The sequence below is a fragment of the Zingiber officinale genome, chromosome 4B (genome assembly GCF_018446385.1).
Source record: "Zingiber officinale cultivar Zhangliang chromosome 4B, Zo_v1.1, whole genome shotgun sequence".
NCBI lineage: Eukaryota > Viridiplantae > Streptophyta > Magnoliopsida > Zingiberales > Zingiberaceae > Zingiber > Zingiber officinale.
Genome location: NC_055993.1, coordinates 55,906,805 through 55,925,469, shown reverse-complemented (window position 1 = coordinate 55,925,469; position 18,665 = coordinate 55,906,805). Strand labels below are relative to the sequence as shown.

General features: G+C 35.2%; 2 long non-coding RNA genes across 10 annotated transcripts; both read left to right on the top strand.

Moving 5' to 3' along the window:
• The first annotated feature begins 8,317 nt into the window (after positions 1-8,317).
• LOC121975076 lies at positions 8,318-10,134 on the top strand. 9 transcript variants are annotated; one of them, XR_006110226.1, is made up of 6 exons: positions 8,318-8,463; positions 8,535-8,676; positions 8,766-8,823; positions 9,324-9,402; positions 9,717-9,721; positions 9,833-10,134. It is a non-coding gene; the product is annotated as an uncharacterized LOC121975076 (long non-coding RNA). The 9 variants fall into 9 exon arrangements; XR_006110222.1 differs by having other exon boundaries at positions 9,717-9,758; XR_006110228.1 differs by lacking the exon at positions 8,766-8,823.
• Positions 10,135-12,864: 2,730 nt separating this feature from the next.
• On the top strand, positions 12,865-15,941 carry LOC121975075. The gene is made up of 3 exons (XR_006110220.1): positions 12,865-12,883; positions 12,999-13,187; positions 15,882-15,941. It is a non-coding gene; the product is annotated as an uncharacterized LOC121975075 (long non-coding RNA).
• The last annotated feature ends 2,724 nt before the right edge of the window (positions 15,942-18,665 follow it).

Sequence of the window (18,665 nt, the reverse complement as noted above, 5' to 3'; positions counted from 1 at the left end):
GGAAAAATGGTTGACCTTGAACATATTCTATAGGGGAATTTCTTTCTCAGATAAGTGCTTGTTAGATTCATCAGCTGGAGGTTCTTTTATGGACAAGAGTGTAGATGAAGCATATACATTGATTGATCAAGTAGCATTGAACCTCCATGAATGGTCAAGCAAAAGTTGGATGGAATCTCCCTCAAAAATTCAAGAAGTACAAGCCATATATACAAGAGAGTCTGTCAAACAAAATACAATTCAACCATTCAAGAATTTTGAAATCCACAAGTCATAGAATGAGGAGTTCAAACATTTAGGGGCAAAGATTGATAGCATTGTTTCGAAATGGTTCAAACAAGATCCTCCTCCAACATAGACAGTTTCTAGTGAACAGTGTAATAATTTTAAGTTGAGAAGTGGCAAGAATCATGAAGAACTACTGAAGAAGGATTTGTCTAGAATTGAGGAGAAGAACAATAGAAGACCTCAAGAACTCAGTTTCATTTCTCCAGGAAGTTCCCAAAGGCCACAAGTACCTTTCCCTCAATGATTGATCACAAATATACTAGATAAGCAAGTTGGACCTCCTCCGCAAGCTCAAAGGGAATATGGGAAAAAGGAGGTACCTTTCCGAAGACCTTTACTAAAGGTTCCTTTTCCATAAAGGCTAGTGAGGGTCAATGAAAATGAAGACTTTGGCAAATTCTGTGACACTAATATGGTTGAGTGTAGATTTCTGAATGTATATGAAGATAAGGATTCTTCAGATGAGGATTGTGATGATAATACAGTGGATAACAAGTTTTCAAATTTACCTTCTGGGTTTACAGGGTGTTATGATGAAATTGAATTTTCAGACGATGAATGTGATGTGGTAGATCAACTTAAAACTACAAATGAAGTTAGTGATCCTCCTATAGATGATTCTCCCACTGAGGATATTGATGTTGGTTTATTTTTTGATGCTTGTGTTGATGATGATGTTATGAAAGGAAGTGTAGGGAGTTGTGTTGTGGAAGCAACATCTCAAGAATCACCTCCTTTATCCACACAACCTTCTGAGATTATGAGAGTTGCAAGGATTGAACATGTTGTGATCCATTGTGTAGGAACTTGTGCAATAGAAGAAAAATCCCAAGAATCACCACTTTTAGAGGCACCCCACTTAAGCCAGAGCTAGAGCCATCATTTAATTTAGCAGAGGTCACATCCACATGTTTATAACTTTCAGGTATCTCTCAGCAAAGCAAGGTTAGTATTTCTTGTGATCTTTTAGAAAATTTTATAGAGGTACCTATAATTGATTTTGTTGGATGTGATTCAATTTGTGATACATACTCAGTTCATCTCAATAAGGTTCTAGTTCTATCTAATATAGCATGCTTGGGAGAGGTATGTTTTTATTTTGGGTGTGTAGATTTTTATGGGGCCTATAATTGGAAGCTCGATTTGAACCATCTTCGACCACCTGAAAAAACTCCAAAGAAGACGAAGATGGAAAGAGTTATACTTTACTCTATAGCTCCTTTGATGAAAACTCTCTCCATAATAAGATCCCTTGGTAGGAGGGTATTGAAATATCTTACCCCTCCAAGAGAGAGATTTCGATGAATTTAATGAGGTGGTCGAGCTAATGACCTTAAACAAGCACTTCTTGGGAGGCAACCCAAGTTCAATTTTGCTTTCATTTTTTTAGTTTCTTTTTAGTTTCATTTCTTTCTTTATAATAAAAATCTATTCTCTACTTAATTTTTATTGTCAATTTTCTTTTATAGGACTCAAAGATTAGGAGGAGTGCAATTACATGATGGAGAAGTTAATGACATGGGCACGCATCATTTGGTAACTTCTTTTACTTTTAATCTCCTCCACATTGTTTTAGTTTTCATTGGGGCAATGAAAAGTTTAAGTCTGGGGGGATGCATTAGATGCATTTGGCTTAGTTTAGTTTTTGCTTATTTCTTTTGCATAATAAATTTTTCCTAGTTGCATCATTCATCACATCATGATTGTTTGTTGCTTAATGCAAAATACTAGCACGTTTCATCTAGATATTTATGTTGTGTGATTTGGTATGCTAGTATGCTTATTGATCTTTATTTTCCTATCCATAGTAGCATGAAGTGAGCATTGTTATTACTAGAAGAATTTGAATGTTGGCCTAGTTTTAGGATCTCTTCACATTATGCTTGACTTTGATAGTAGATATTTTTGAAAATAGTCATTATTCATAGAACCGCACTAGTACTCTTGCTTCTATGGTGACTTCTCAACTACATTTTGGTTACTGGATAAACTCAGATCATGTAAGCTCATTTGAAAAAATCAACCCACCCCAAAAATAAAATAAAATAAAATGATGAAAGTTTGTTCAAGTTTGATACTTTGCAAACATAATAAAAAAAAGAAGAAGGAAAAAAATAAGGGATAAAAAATAGTTATCGTGAGTGGAAACTAGCAATTCACCCCTTTGAGACCGAGTTAGGTTACTGGAGAAATAAATGTCATGTTTCTCTTGATACTGAGTATTCTTTTGAGACCTTGTGTAGACGATTTTTGAGGTGAATGAACCTTGCGTGTGGCAGGTAAGTGTCTATCGTCGGAAGTATGAGGAACACGGTTAAATGAAAAATTGACTAGGCTTATAAATTGATACTTTAAAAAGTTAGGCCACTTATTACACTGAGCAGGGAGAACTTCTACTTAGGCCACACTCTAATAATTTTTGTATCATGCCCATCAATGAAACTATATGATAGGTTTATATTGATTCATTATGGATTATTACATGCCAACTAACCACATGAATCTAGATTGCGGGTTTTGCTTGAGGACAAGAAAAGATTTAAGTCTGGGGGTGTGATGTGTGTAGATCTTATGATCATTTATGCATGCTTTGATGCACATCTACTTGCATTTCATTAGCATAATCTATGTTTATTGTACCCTATTTCATTATAATGTCATACTTCCATTATATTTTGTTCGGAGATCAACTCTTTGTTTGTTTTGATTGATAGGACGTGATTTGGAGTAAAAACGGATATTAAATGAAGTCTAGAGCTTCCAGAGTGTCATGGGCATGCAAAAACTAAGTTCTTCCAAGTTCTGGCCATTCATAGACTACACGGCCATCACTACAAAAAAATAGCCTTTTAGGGACGAAGGTTTGCAACGAATTTAATTTTCGTCCCAAAATTTCCAACAAAATTTGCAACAAGAAATTAAATTGTTGCAAATTAACAACGATTTTAGCAACAAAAAGTTTTCATCGCAAATTAGCAACAAAATATATTTTGTCGCTAAATTTTGTTGCAAGTTTGCGACAAAAAAAAAATTTGTTGCAAATTTTGCAACAAATAAAATTTTCGTCGCAAATTTGTTGCAAGTTTTCCAACGAATTCTGAATTCGTTGGAAAGTTTTCCAACGAATTCAGAATTCGTTGGAAATTTCCAACGAATCTGGAAATTCGTTGGAAAGTTTTCCAACGAATACCAGATTCGTTGGAAAGTTTACAATTCCTAAAAAACTTGGTTGATGGACGTATAGAGCTCGGAATTGAATGAAACTAGTTTCTATGTGCTCCTCTTGATCCCCTGATTTTATATATATCAATAAATAAATTTTTTATCCAATATATTTTTTTCAGTGATTTTTCAAATATCAATGTGGAAAAAAATAATTTGTGGACATATTTTTGAGTTAAAAAAATATTTCAGCTCATTTATAAAATTAGGAGACCAAGAGGAGCACATAGGAACTGGTTTCATCTAATTCCGAGCTCTCTAAGTCCATCAACTGAGATTTTAAGGAATTGTAAACTTTCCAACGAATCTGTGAATTCGTTGGAAAGGTTTCCAACGAATCTGGAAATTCGTTGGAAATTTCCAACGAATTCTGAATTCGTTGGAAATTTCCAACGAATTCTGGATTCGTTGGAAAGTCTACAATTCCTTAAAATCCCGATTGATGGACCTAGAGAGCTCGGAATTGGATGAAACTAGTTCTTATGTGCTCCTCTTAGTCTCCTGATTTTATAAATGAACTCAAATATTTTTTTTGACGTAGGATAATTTTTTCACGTCTAGGTCAAGTAGATGAATGTTAATTTTAGTTGAAAATGGTGGAGTTTTAAAATCAAATCGGACAAGTTGACCGTGTTAGAGTTAAAAGATAATGTTCGAGTGCTCAGTATGAGACGAAATCAGTTTGTATGCATTCGTAAAGTTCTCATGATTATATCCATGAATTAAAAATAATTTTAGAGCCAACATATTTGGATTTTTGAATTTTTAAACCTAAATTAAAATTTTCAGACACATTGGTGTTTGAAAAATCATTGAAAAAAAAATATTTGGTAAAAAAATTATTTAAGGACATATATAAAATCAGGAGATCAAGAGGAGCATATAGGAACTGGTTTCATCCAATTCCGAGCTCCTTAGGTCTATCAACCGGATTTTTAAAGAATCGCATACTTTCCAACGAATTCTGAATTCGTTGGAAATTTCCAACGAATCTGGGAATTCGTTGGAAAGTTTTCCAACGAATTCTAGATTCGTTGGAAAGTTTACAATTCCTTAAAAACTTGGTTGATGGACGTAGAGAGCTCGGAATTGGATGAAACTAGTTTCTATGTGCTCCTCTTGATCCCCTGATTTTATATATATCATTAAATAAATTTTTTATCCAATAAATTTTTCTCAGTGATTTTTCAAATATCAATGCGGAAAAAAATAATTTGTGGACATATTTTTGAGTTAAAAAATATTTGAGCTCATTTATAAAATTAAGAGACCAAGAGGAGCATATAGGAACTAGTTTCATCCAATTCCGAGCTCTTTAGGTCTATCAACCGGATTTTTAAAGAATTGTAGACTTTCCAACGAATTCAGAATTCGTTGGAAAGTTTACAATTCCTTAAAAACTTGGTTGATGGACGTAGAGAGCTCGGAATTGGATGAAATTAGTTTCTATGTGCTCCTCTTGATCCCCTGATTTTATATATATCATTAAATAATTTTTTTATTCAATATATTTTTCTCAGTGATTTTTCAAATATCAATGCGGAAAAAAATAATTTGTGGACATATTTTTGAGTTAAAAAAAAATATTTCAGCTCATTTATAAAATTAGGAGACCAAGAGGAGCACATAGGAACTAGTTTCATCCAATTCCGAGCTCTTTAAGTCCATCAACCGAGATTTTAAGGAATTGTAAACTTTCCAACGAATCTGTGAATTCGTTGGAAAGGTTTCCAACGAATCTGGATTCGTTGGAAATTTCCAACGAATCTGGATTCGTTGGAAAGGCTACAATTCCTTAAAATCCTAGTTGATGGACCTAGAGAGATCGGAATTGGATGAAACCAGTTCTTATGTGCTCCTCTTAGTCTCCTGATTTTATAAATGAACTCAAATATTTTTTTTGAAGTAGGATAATTTTTTCACGTCTAGGTCAAGTAGATGAATGTTAATTTTAGTTGAAAATGGTGGAGTTTTAAAATCAAATCGGACAAGTTGACCGTGTTAGAGTTACAAGATAATGTTCGAGTGCTCAGTACGAGACGAAATCAGTTTGTATGCATTCGTAAAGTTCTCATGATTATATCCATGAATTAAAAATAATTTTAGAGCCAACATATTTGGATTTTTGAATTTTTAAACCTAAATTAAAATTTTCATACACATTGGTGTTTGAAAAATCATTGAAAAAAAAATATTTGGTAAAAAAATTATTTAAGGACATATATAAAATCAGGAGATCAAGAGGAGCATATAGGAACTGGTTTCATCCAATTCCGAGCTCTTTAGGTCTATCAACCGGATTTTTAAAGAATCGTAGACTTTCCAACGAATTCTGAATTCGTTGGAAAGTTTTCCAACGAATTCCAGATTCGTTGGAAAGTTTTCAATTCCTTAAAAACTTGGTTGATGGACGTAGAGAGCTCGGAATTGGATGAAACTAGTTTCTATGTGCTCCTCTTGATCCCCTGATTTTATATATATCATTAAATAAATTTTTTATCCAATAAATTTTTCTCAGTGATTTTTCAAATATCAATGCGGAAAAAAATAATTTGTGGACATATTTTTGAGTTAAAAAAATATTTGAGCTCATTTATAAAATTAAGAGACCAAGAGGAGCACATAGGAACTGGTTTCATCCAATTCTGAGCTCTTTAGGTCTATCAACCGGATTTTTAAAGAATTGTAGACTTTCCAACGAATTCAAAATTCGTTGGAAATTTCCAACGAATCTGTGAATTCGTTGTTTCCAACGAATTCAGAATTTGTTGGAAAGTTTACAATTCTTAAACACTTGGTTGATGGACGTAGAGAGCTCGGAATTGGATGAAATTAGTTTCTATGTGCTCCTCTTGATCCCCTAATTTTATATATATCATTAAATAAATTTTTTATCCAATAAATTTTTCTCAGTGATTTTTCAAATATCAATGTGGAAAAAATAATTTGTGGACATATTTTTGAGTTAAAAAAAATATTTGAGCTCATTTATAAAATTAAGAGACCAAGAGGAGCACATAGGAACTGGTTTCATCCAATTCCGAGCTCTTTAGGTCTATCAACCAGATTTTTAAAGAATTGTAGACTTTCCAACGAATTCTGAATTCATTGGAAATTTCCAACGAATCCGGGAATTCGTTGGAAAGTTTTCCAACGAATTTCGAATTCGTTGGAAAGTTTACAATTCCTTAAAAACTTGGTTGATGGATGTAGATAGCTCGGAATTGGATGAAACTAGTTTTTATGTGCTCCTCTTAATCCCCTGATTTTATATATATCATTAAATAAATTTTTTATCCAATATATTTTTCTCAGTGATTTTTCAAATATCAATGCGGAAAAAATAATTTGTGGACATATTTTTGAGTTAAAAAAATATTTCAGCTCATATATAAAATTAGGAGACTAAGAGGAGCACATAGGAATTGGTTTCATCCAATTCCGAGCTCTCTAAGTCCATCAACCGAGATTTTAAGGAATTGTAAACTTTCCAACGAATCCGGAATTCGTTGGAAAGGTTTCCAACGAATCTGGAAATTCGTTAGAAATTTCCAACGAATTCCGGATTCGTTGGAAACTTTACAATTTCTTAAAAACTCGGTTGATATACCTAGAGACCTCAGAATCGGATGAAACAAGTTCCTGTGTGCTCCTCTTGGTCTCCTGATTCTATAAATGAGCTCAAATATTTTTTTTTGACATAAGCTGATTTTTTTACATATAGGTCAATTGGATGAATTTGAATTTGAGTTTAAAGTGTTAGAGTTTTAATTTAAACCAAATTGATGTAGTTGAACTTGTCAGATTTACAAAATAATGATTGAGAGCTTAGAATGAGGCAAAATTAGTTTGTATGTGTTCGTAAGGTTCTCGTTATTATATATATGAATTAAAAATAATTTTAGAGCCAATATATTTTGATTTGTGAATTTTTAAACCTGAATTTAATTTTTCGGACATATTGGTGTTTAAAAAATTAATGAAAAAAATATATTGGGTAAAAAAAATATTTGAGGACATATATAAAATCATGATAAATAAAGGAGCGCATAGAAACTGGTTTCACCCAATTCCGAGCTCTCTAGGTTAGTCAACCGTGGTTTTAGGAAATTGTTAAGTTTCCAACGAATCTCAAATTTGTTGGAAATTCCCAACAAATCAGAGAATTCGTTGGAAATTTCCAACGAATTCGTGATTCGTTGCAAAGTATACAATTTTTTAAAAACTCGGTTGATGGACCTAGAGACTTCGGAATCGGATGAAACAAGTTTCTATGTACTCCTCTTGGTCTCCTGATTCTATAAATGAGCTTAAATATTATTTTAACATAAGATCTTTTTTTTTTACATTTAGGTCAATTGGATGAATTTGAATTTGAGTTTAAAGTGTTTGAGTTTTAAATCAAATTAATGTAGTTGAACTTGTTGGATTCACAAAATAATGGTTGAGAGCTCAGAACGAGGCGAAATTAGTTTGTATGTGTTTGTGATGTTCTCGTGATTATATCCATGAATTAAAAATAATTTTAGAGCCAATATATTTTGCTTTGTGAATTTTTAAACATGAATTTAATTTTTCAGACATATTGGTGTTAGAAAAATTAATAAAAAAATATATTGGATAAAAAAAATATTTGAGGACATATATAAAATCAGGATAAATAGAGGAGCGCATAGAAACTGATTTTACCCAATTCTAAGATCTCTAGATTGGTCAATCATGATTTTAAGAAATTATAAAGTTTCCAACGAATCTCAAATTCGTTGGAAATTTCCAACTAATCGGAAAATTCGTTGGAAATATATTTCCAACTAATTTAATTATTCGTTGGAAATAACCCTTATAATTCCTACTCAGTCCGATATATTCCCTTCACCTCTTGCCCTAGTTTTTTCACGCCCTAATTTTTCCAACAAAGGCGGCTGTGGCGATTTTTCTGCCGATCTCCGGACGGTAAGCTCTCTTTCCACTTTTATCCGACGATCCCAGTCCCTTCCTGTAAACCTAGCCCAGGCGTACCTCAGGTTGCCGCTCGCGGCCGTGCCTGCCGCTCACGACCGCGGGCCGCTGCTCCTGGCCGCTCGCTGCCGCGGGCCGCCGCGCCTGGCCGCTCCCTCCTCTTCTTCTTCCACTCCATGGGTGCATTGCCGATTAGCAGAAGCAGAGGTTAGTTTTCTGCTCGGATTTGCTTTAACAATCTTCGCTCGTGGGGTTTCCGAACTCATTTTGTTGTTGTATTTGCTCCGGCGGTGCAGATCTGGCTTTAATCATAGAATAGTTGCAGCTATTCCTCAGCGCAATCTATTTCTCTGGGTAAATGTAGAACTTCTCTTGGCTGGACTACTTTTCGATGTATGATTTGAAGTGATTCGGTTCTCTGGTTCTCTGATTTACTTTTTGGGCTCAGTATTTTGGAATCCTTTCCTCTCTTTTTTTTTCAGCTTTTCAAAATTTTTTTACTTTAATCTTTTCAACGTGATGTTGTCTCCATCTGCTCCTTTTGAAAAGTACTCAAATCCGATTCGAGTTTTGAAATTCCTGAACTGTTGCTTTTTATTATCTTTTTAAACGATTGGGGCAACTATTAGTTTTAGGCTTAAAGTAGCAGCTTTCTGAGATAGGAACCTGAGAATAACACAGGCAAGACATTAAATTGCATCAGATTCAAGGTGGAGCCCTCTTCAATTGTTTTTGCGATCATTACTTTTCTCTGGGGGAAGTGATATTAATTAATGGTGCCTGCTTAATTCGAACCTATCACTTGTTTTAGAATCCAGTTCATAATATATTTTGCCCATTTTCCGCCAAAGCAGGGATTGATTCTCATGAAGAGATTTGCTTGCTGTCGCCGCCAGACAAAAGATTTCAGCCTTGATTTCGAGGATCAAGACCGTATGTTTCTATTCTTCTTGTTTTTCCTGCTCATTTTTCTGCTTCAACACGAGAAAAACTTGATTTTTTTCTTTTATTCCTGAGCAACATTTTCTGTCCTTAGCTCCGGGTGTGTATTCATCACAGTTGTGAATTTTACAACTCTGCAATCATCAAATATCTATCTTTTTATATCCCTTTCCCTTCCCTAAGGAAGGGTATAGTATCAATTAATGGTTGAAATAAAGCTTTCTCCGTGACTTGATAAGCGTGACCTGTAAAGCTTTCTCCATATTTTGTATCTTAATTAGTATTGTTATTTTTGTTTCAAACAGGGTTGGTAGGTGAAAATGATGGTGGTATTGACGTAAAAATATGTAAGTCGTTATCTATTTATTTATATGTTGGTTTATAAGATTTTCTTTTTTTTTTTATTTATTTTTGGATGTAGGTAGAAGAAGGAATTGGATTTAGAAGGATCTCCATAAGATTATCTTCTACTTTTTTTCATGTTTTTGTATGAGATTGGAATTTGGATACACTTTGTTGTAACTTTGTTGTAGTGTTTGATTTAGAGGGTTAGTTGTTGTATATTGTTATTATTTGTATGGTTGGATGATGATGTTTGTTGTATTGTTAGTTTTATGTTTTTAGTTTAGGTTCTATATGAAACATGTTTTGACGATGTATATGTTTGGGTTTAGATTATTGATGTTTGTATTTACACAAATATATTAATTAATATTTGGTTTATATTTGTGTTATTGTATTTAGTTGTGTATTCAATATATATTGAATCTGTTTGAAAAAAAATTGTAATAGGAATAAATATTAAAATTAGATGGGTATGAATTTTTTTTACTTTTGGGACAGAATTTTGTAATGAAAACGGGTTTGTTGGAAATTTCCAACGGCACCAAGGATTCGTTGGACATTTCCAACGAAAACAGGATTCGTTGCAAATTTCCAATGAATCTCAAATTCGTTGGAAATTTCCAACGAAAATAGGATTCGTTGGAAATTTCCAACGAAAACAGGATTCGTTGCAAATTTCCAATGAATTTCAAATTCGTTGGAAATTTCCAACGAAAATAGGATTCGTTGGAAATTTCCAACGAAAACAGGATTCGTTGGAAATTTCCAACGAATCTCAAATTCGTTGGAAATTTCCAACGAAAACAAGGATTCGTTGGAAATTTCCAACGAATATGTATTTTCGTTACAAAAATTGGATTTTTTAACTTTTGCAACAAATAATCATTCGTCGCAAATCTATTTGCAACGAATCCATATTTTCGTTGTTAATTTGCGACAAATTTGGAATTCGTTGCGGTTTTTTTCTACTAACTGTTCCAACGAATATTTATTTTCGTTGCAAGATTTCCAACGAATTTTGCAACGAATATGATTTTCGTTGCAATATTTCCAACGAATTTTGCAACAAATATGGTTTTCGTTGCAAAATTTCCAACGAATTTTTAATTTTTCGTCCCAAAAATTTGCAACGGCTCATTTCCAACGAATTTTTTTCGTTGCAATTTTCGTCGCAAATTCAATTTCCAACGAATTTTTTTTAAAAATTTGTTGCAAAATTCATCCCTAATTGCCAATATTTTTGTAGTGCGTGCGAAGGCCGTGTGTGGTGTGTGTTGAGGCCGTGTGAATGTTACACGGCCATGTGAAGGCCGTGTGGAATTTTCAACACTACAGACTAAAAGTAAAATGGTCATAACTTTGTGCTCGGTTGGATTTTTGGGTTGTTCTTTATACTAATTTGTAGATAACTTCAAGATCTACAACATCGATGAAGACCTCAACTCAAGAATACCACGTTAAGATGTGCTAAAATGACAATTCCATACAGCCTTGATGCACGGTCGTGCGAATTCCGTATGGCCGTGCGGTGTAACCAGAGAAGAAGGAAGGCACGATTGTGTCAATTTGCATGGCCGTGCAGCCCTGCTAGAGGCAAAGGAAGGTACGGGCGTGCCAATTGGCACGACCGTGCAGCGCGGCCAGAGTAGAAGAAAGACACGGCCGTGCGGGACTCACACGACCGTGCCACTCAACCCGAAGGGAGGAAGAAGTTGGCCATGCGGATCTCGCACGACCGTGGCAAGGGTCGTTTGGCGCCCATGCCCTAACCTATAAAAGGGTCAAGAACCCTATTCTTGAGATCATCTTTGGTTTGGGACTTCATCCCTCTCATTGGGAAAGGGTTCTCCCCTTCGGCGGAAACCCTAGAGCTTCATCCACCGCCATCCCTTGACGTTTCGTCCATCTCCAGAGAAAGAAGGCATCCCCAAGACATCGAAAACCTCAGCAAGAATCTCTTCTTCCCCCTCTTCTCACATCAAGGGTTGTAAGTATGCTTTACTTTATGTTTTGGAGTTGTTCTTCCCTCACAATGGAGTAGACATCCTCTTCTAGGATTAGGAAGTATTTGTAATATGATGGAGATATAGAACTATGTAGATTCGCCATATTTCTATTCAATGTTTTGTCATGCCTTGTTCATGATGTTGGATCGAGAAGCGCTAGAGGGGGGGGGGGGGGTGAATAGCGCTCGTGGCTATTTCGTTCGATTATCGAAAAACTATCGGAGTAATTAAAATGCAGCGGAATAAAATAAATAAACACAGCGACACAAAGGGATTTACTTCGTTCGGAACCTAAGGCGACTCCACTCGAAGGCCCGCAATCCTTGACCGCTTCCGGTGGGCAACAACTATAAGCTCGATAAGAATTAAAAATTACAATGAAAATATTATAACAACTTTATACCGACAACTAAGGAAGAAGAAAACAGAGCTCTGGGTCGTCGCACTACAAGAAAAACCCTCATAGACATCGCTAGAACAACAACGGTTTTAAGCAAAAACCGATGTCTTTGAGTATTTTACACCGATTTTTTCAAAAATCGGTGTCTATGAGCGCCTTTTTTTCGTTAATAGACATCGGTTTTAACAGCAGTTTTTAAAACTTGGTGTTAATGAACCAAAATAAAAAAATTTAATTTTCACATCGATACTTAACCAAAATTTACAACACTTCACTCTTCCCCCAAACCTAAACTTATATTGCGCCGTCCACTATATACCGTCCACTGTATACACAGCGGCCTGCGGGAAACCCTTGTACAATCTTCTCGATCTGTCTCAATCTGTTCCTGTCTTCCATGGGCGACGACGTAAAGGGAACGATCACCCCCCTCAGATCCCTTTTCTCCCCCGAGGAGGCGCGGAAGGCCGCACAGCTGGTGGAGGGAGCTGTCGTCCAACGCGGTAGCAAGCTCCGGCGTCTCTAGGGCTTCGTCTCCAAGAATTCCGCCCTTATATCCCTTGTTCGCTCCCTTCCGGATGAGCACTCTCATGAAATCATGGCAAGAGAAATTCGCTTACCTTTCCTTCTTTTCCTACTATCTAAACCCCCCTCTCTCCCTGCTAAAATTCCAACTCCTATCATTGTCTCCCTTGTAAAATCTAATAGGTTCCTTTTGGAGGTGCGGCTTTCTTCTCTGGCCGCCTTATCCATACCAACGAGTTTCAGTTATAAAAATTGCTCATTTCGTTGAGAATATCGTTTGTTTCTAGCATGATCGAATCTTTTTGGCACAGGGAATGATTTAATGGACTTAGGTATTGTTAGGAGATGGATATTATGCAGAGAGGACTGCGAAGCAGACTATGGATATTTTGCATAGGAGGGGCAAGGCAATGGAAGCCCAGGTTGAGGCTTTGAAGGCGACGATGTTGGATCTTGAGGCTGAGGCTAAGTTCTTCAATTCCACAACAGAAGAGGCTACTGTAAGTGCTTCGACATAATGAGTTTACTCCACTATCAATCCAATGATAATTGTCGTTTGTGCGATTGGGGTTTGCTTCTAAGCATTACATAATAGGGTAGACGTGTTTACAAAATAAACATGCTAATATTGCTGGTTATTGCCTATTTGTTTCTCACCTCATTTTCTTTATTGAGGATTTTTTTCAAAAGCTACTGGTGATAGTTCTTCTTGTTCAGCACAAAATATTTAACCTCTCAATGATGACTCTATTCTCTACTGACTACCACTAACATCTTTATGATAAGAACACTCAGTTGAATATCTACATATCCTATATTCATGAATGATAAATTGTATCTGTAGTGATACATATTCAATATAGTATAAGGTGCGATATAACATTTTCTCATAACTTGTAGATTATTGTTTTTTGTATGACAACTTCTAATATAGCTAAGATTCATGCTCATTATTTATCTTTTAGATAGGGTTTCTGAGAAAGAAAAATAATGCTCATAATCAAGAGGACTTATCATTAGGGCTGGTAATGAATGAGCTGTGTTGATACCAGCAAAATCATTCTCGAGATTGTTTATAAATCTTATAATTAGCTTCCATCTGAGATCAAAAATGAATGTTGAATTTTTTTAATTAAAAAAATGGCTTTAGCAACCTTTTTTATCTACCTTAACTAGATCCAAGCTGGTAGTTCTCTTTAAGCTAAATCGCAGCTATATAAAATTTTGATATCTTTTAATATTTCAGTGTGTAAATAAATAAATATCTATCAATAAAATATCTTAGTTTATCTGCTTCGTTATAGGCTTTATGTTGGTGAGTAGCTACAAGTGGGGTCATGTGCATGCATTTTATAATGCCCTTGTCACATGGACCAACAACGGCTATAGGTGATATCGATGGAATTATTCTGGTAGAAAGTGGATCTCATTCCATGTATTAGGGTTAGAATCCATTTGGATTCTGATAACCCATAATCCAACTCATGTGTAATTGTTAGTCTATCTTCCAACTCATGTGTAATTGTTAGTCTATCTTTAAGAACTAGTGAGGCCTTGTTAATTGGCAGGATGTAGCATCAAATTTATCTCAACAATTAGTATACTTTGTAACCTTGACCGTTTAACTGAAAACTTTTGCCATTCCTTTCACACATCAAATAATATTGGATGCACAATCTTTGTTAGTATCAAAGAAAGGTTTGTGAATTTAGCCAAAAAATGTTATGGTGATCTCAGATGGCACGTCTTCTTTAGTACTAGGGTTGTGCCTATAGTTGATCAGCGTCTTCTGTTTTTGCAACATACTACGCCCTTTGTATATTGTTGCTCCCTGCTTTACTGAATTCTTTATCAAACCTTCACTTTCCTTGATGGTTGCTTGCCTCCTAATTGAAGGGGAAGCACTGACAAAACTGTTATTTAAGCTATTGTTTGTAGAACGGCCAGAGCTTGTGTTTGGTCTTGAGAAAAGTGAATTTTCCTATCTTGCTACAGGCTGAATTTGCAATTTCCTATCCTGCAGAGATGATATTGTTTTTTTTTTCAGTAAATTATTTGTGGAAGAGTGACATTATATGTTCTTGTATTTATCATATCCCACTATAACTTACCCTTTGCCTTTGTTTTTCTTCCTCGTTTTCCTGCCTCAATAGAATGTACTTTCAAGCATTGCTAATAGAGGGACCTGCATGATTTCAATGATGAATGATAGTGGATGAAATATTGCATATGCCTTAATTTTTGTTATATTATGAGATATGAGTGATGTGCTATTTGAAGGAATGTAATATCTCCTGCCATGAGTTTCATGTTACTGTCTATTACTCTATGTACCTTACTCAATGTTTCTCACTCTCAGTCCTCTAAAAAAAATTCTAAAACAAATATTTGTCATCATTAATTTATCTTTCCTTGATGACACTTGGTACTTAAATTGACACACCATTGAATACATTCTTCTTTCTTTCATTAGCCTATAGTGGTTCATAGCACTTCAAATAACAATCAAAGCCTATCTCCCAACTATTTGTGGTCATCTACATGGATTTTAGCTTGTCAGTTAGCTCAAAATAAGATTATATCATTAGTAATTTCTTGGTCATTTTTCCTCTATTTATTATGTTAATTTCCTATATCCTCTATCTACCTTAGCTTTCACACATTTAATTCTATTTGATTGTACTCATCTGACTAAAATCTTTTGGTCATCCTTGAACATATTTGTGCTACCTTTATGTGTGTTTCTGACATTCTATTATCTGTTGGGATTATGTTACACTTATTTATTTGCTAAGAATAACATGATTTGTTTTATTTCTAATAGCAACCTTACACACATCTAAATACTCCATCTTTATTACATTTTTTTTGTTCTTTATTATCTGCTTAACATTTTGGGCCATAAAGCATGACTAGTCATTCTGTTATCTTATATTTATTTATTTGGTAATTTCAGTAAGCATATGATGAATGCATAAAAGTCCAGAAACACTTTTCTATTTAACCATATCAATCAGTATTCTATGGCTGAGAATTTATTTTCCTCAATCTATCAGGTTGAGTAATATAGATCTGAAATTTCTAAGTTTGTCTCAACAATTCAAATTTCAAATTTACTTCTGCAGCATGTAGAATTCTTCTGTTTTTGTTCTTTGCTGTAGTTAAGTAGACCAAATGATACTTTTGTTTGACAGATTAGAACAGTGGATATTTTAACTCAGAAAACTAGGCATTTGAAGGTGAAAAGTGGTGAGATTAGGGAAATGAAAGGCGCAAGAAGAATGAAGCAGTATAGCAAGTTGAACAGAATAGCCTCAGCTTGATTTTTGACTCACGATGTTCTACCTTGATGTGTACAATATCTATTAGCTTTTGATGTAAAAAGAATGTTTGTGTATTTTATGGATAATGTTGTAAGAAGAATATTTATGTAATTTGTGAATATTTGTGTATTTTATGGATACTGTTGAATGAAGAATATTTGTGTAATTTGTGAATATTTATGTATTTTCTTGGATACTGTCAGTTTTTCACTGTTTCGGAAATCAAATTTGTATCGTTAGAAAATACTGATATTACATCGGTTTTCTACTGCTGCAAAACCGGTGTCATTAACTAATATTACATCAGTCGTATACCGCTGCCAAAACTGGTGTTATTAACATATAATATTACATCTGTTTTACACCCGATGTCGTTAAGTGATACTACACCGGTTATAACCCGATGTCTAAAATTGTTGACCTTTTACATCGCCTTCATAGACATCGGTCGAAAATGTAATAGACAGCGGTGGAAAACCGATGTCTATGAGGGTTTTTGTTGTTGTGTCGGGAGGTTGTTGCAGCACTTCTGGATCGTGTCGTTAGCAGCCAGATGCAAAGCAATCGCTTGGAAGTTGATGTTATAAAGTGCTGGTCGAGACCCCCTTATAAAGGGTGTTCAAGGCGCCTTGAAGGCTGTTCAAGGCGCCTCTATGCTGCCGAGTTCTCAACGTGGATCAAGCTTGAACTGGTCGAAGTTCATCTGCTTAAGGCGCCTTATATCCTCCCCAAGGCGCCTTCCAAGGCGCCTTGTACTCCCTTCAAGGCGCCTCCATGGATGCTTCGCAGCCAGGTCAGCTTTTGCACCCGAGGTACCTCCAAGCTCCATGGAGGCACCTTGGACACTGTTCATCCGAGGGAAAACTTCATTATTTTGTACCTGCAAGACATGTTAGTCCCAAACAATATCTTGCAACACAAAGTTAGCATAAAACAATAGTATGAATAATAAAGAATGTTATGACAGTCTCCGGACTGTCCGGGTCTGACTTCGGATTTCCGTCCGGAAATCCTAGGTCGACCCGACGCCTACTGTTCCCTCTACGGGGAACACGTCCTCACCTACTCCACTCAAGAGATTTACCTGTTGCTAGTGCGATCCTCCAGATCGACTGGACTTTTGCTCAGCACTCGACTCTTCCAGACTTTCTGCTGGACGTCCGCTTCCCGGCTAGTCCAGTCTTTCACCTGGTTCGCGACACCAGGACTTTCCACCTAGGGTTACCACCCCCTAGGGTTTTCCCTTTGCCTAACCGCAGCTAGGACTTTCCTGAAATCCTCAAGCAGACTTGTTAGATTACAAAACACCTTAACTTTGAATCCTTTGCCATTATCAAAACACGAGTTCGATCGTCGGATGCTTCCCACATCAACAATCTCCCCCTTTTGATTATGGCAACTCAAATTCAAAGTTAAGTAAACGAAAAAAAAAACGAATAGATGAACATTTTTAACACAAGCAAATTTGCTAAGAAAAGATGAACACATTTAACAAAGAAAATTTGCTAAAGTAAACCCTACGAATTTAAAGTATAGCGCCAATTATATGCTCCCCCTTAACTGTTGCTCCCCGTTTAATATTCATTATTTTAAATTTGAATTTTACATTTTTGCTACTCTCCCCTTTGCCATATATCAAAAATAAGCAAGAATAGTTATTTGATTAACTAGATTTTGAGACCACTTAACAGTTTTATAATTGTCATTTCTTATTTTTAGCTAAGTGAAAAGATGATGTTAGCTCTTTGGAAACTTAGTTAAAATTATAAAACGGTTAGAAAGTGGATCTTTTTGATAGTTTTTAAAAGCTAGTAAAAATATAATTTTTAGTTAGGAGAAAATTTTAAAGTTACTTTTTAATTTTTGAAGGCAATGAGTTAAGTTTTGAAAAACTGTACAGGAATTTACAAAGTTAGATTTCAAAGTGTGCTAAGTTTAACAAAGTTTGAAAATTAAGATTGGAACTTAACTTAGCTCTTTACAAGTATTGAATTTTGAAAACTATAGCTTAGGTTAACAGTAAACTTAGCTTAAGTTTAAACAATATTTAAATTTTAGTACAAGGAGGGAGTAATGTAGCTAAAAATTTGATTTAGGTTATTCATTCAAAGTCAGTTGGTCCTTAAGTCCAAGTATGAGTCATGTTCAAGAGGTATCAGACTTAAGAGGTATCAGAGCCCTAAAGATCAAACATGCTTAACTAGAAAATTGAGTATCCTTTACCAACTGTCCAACCTTTAGCTATTTGCTGATTGCCTACAGGGCAACAACTTTCACATGGTTAGTCAAGTTAAGTCAATTTGGTCCAGTTAGTTTTGACTAGAGCTGGAAAACTTGACTTGATTGATGTATATTACGTGTTTAACGCCCAGACTCATATTGATGCACAGATATAAGCATTCTTGAGTCCAGGCTGTACCCTATGCATCTCACACCGTTCTATGTCTTTCAAACACAATCAAAGTACACCTAGGTGCTTGTGAGATGCTCTGGCTTAAGTATAGGGGAACATGATTTCTTGGGGGAAAGCCTAGGCTAATTCCAATTTTTGAAAAGTCTAAAAAATTGGAATTTTTCTTAGAATTTGAAAAACCAATATAACAAAACGAGATACCTATTCTACCCAACACATTCCTATTTGCCTTCTAAGTGCAC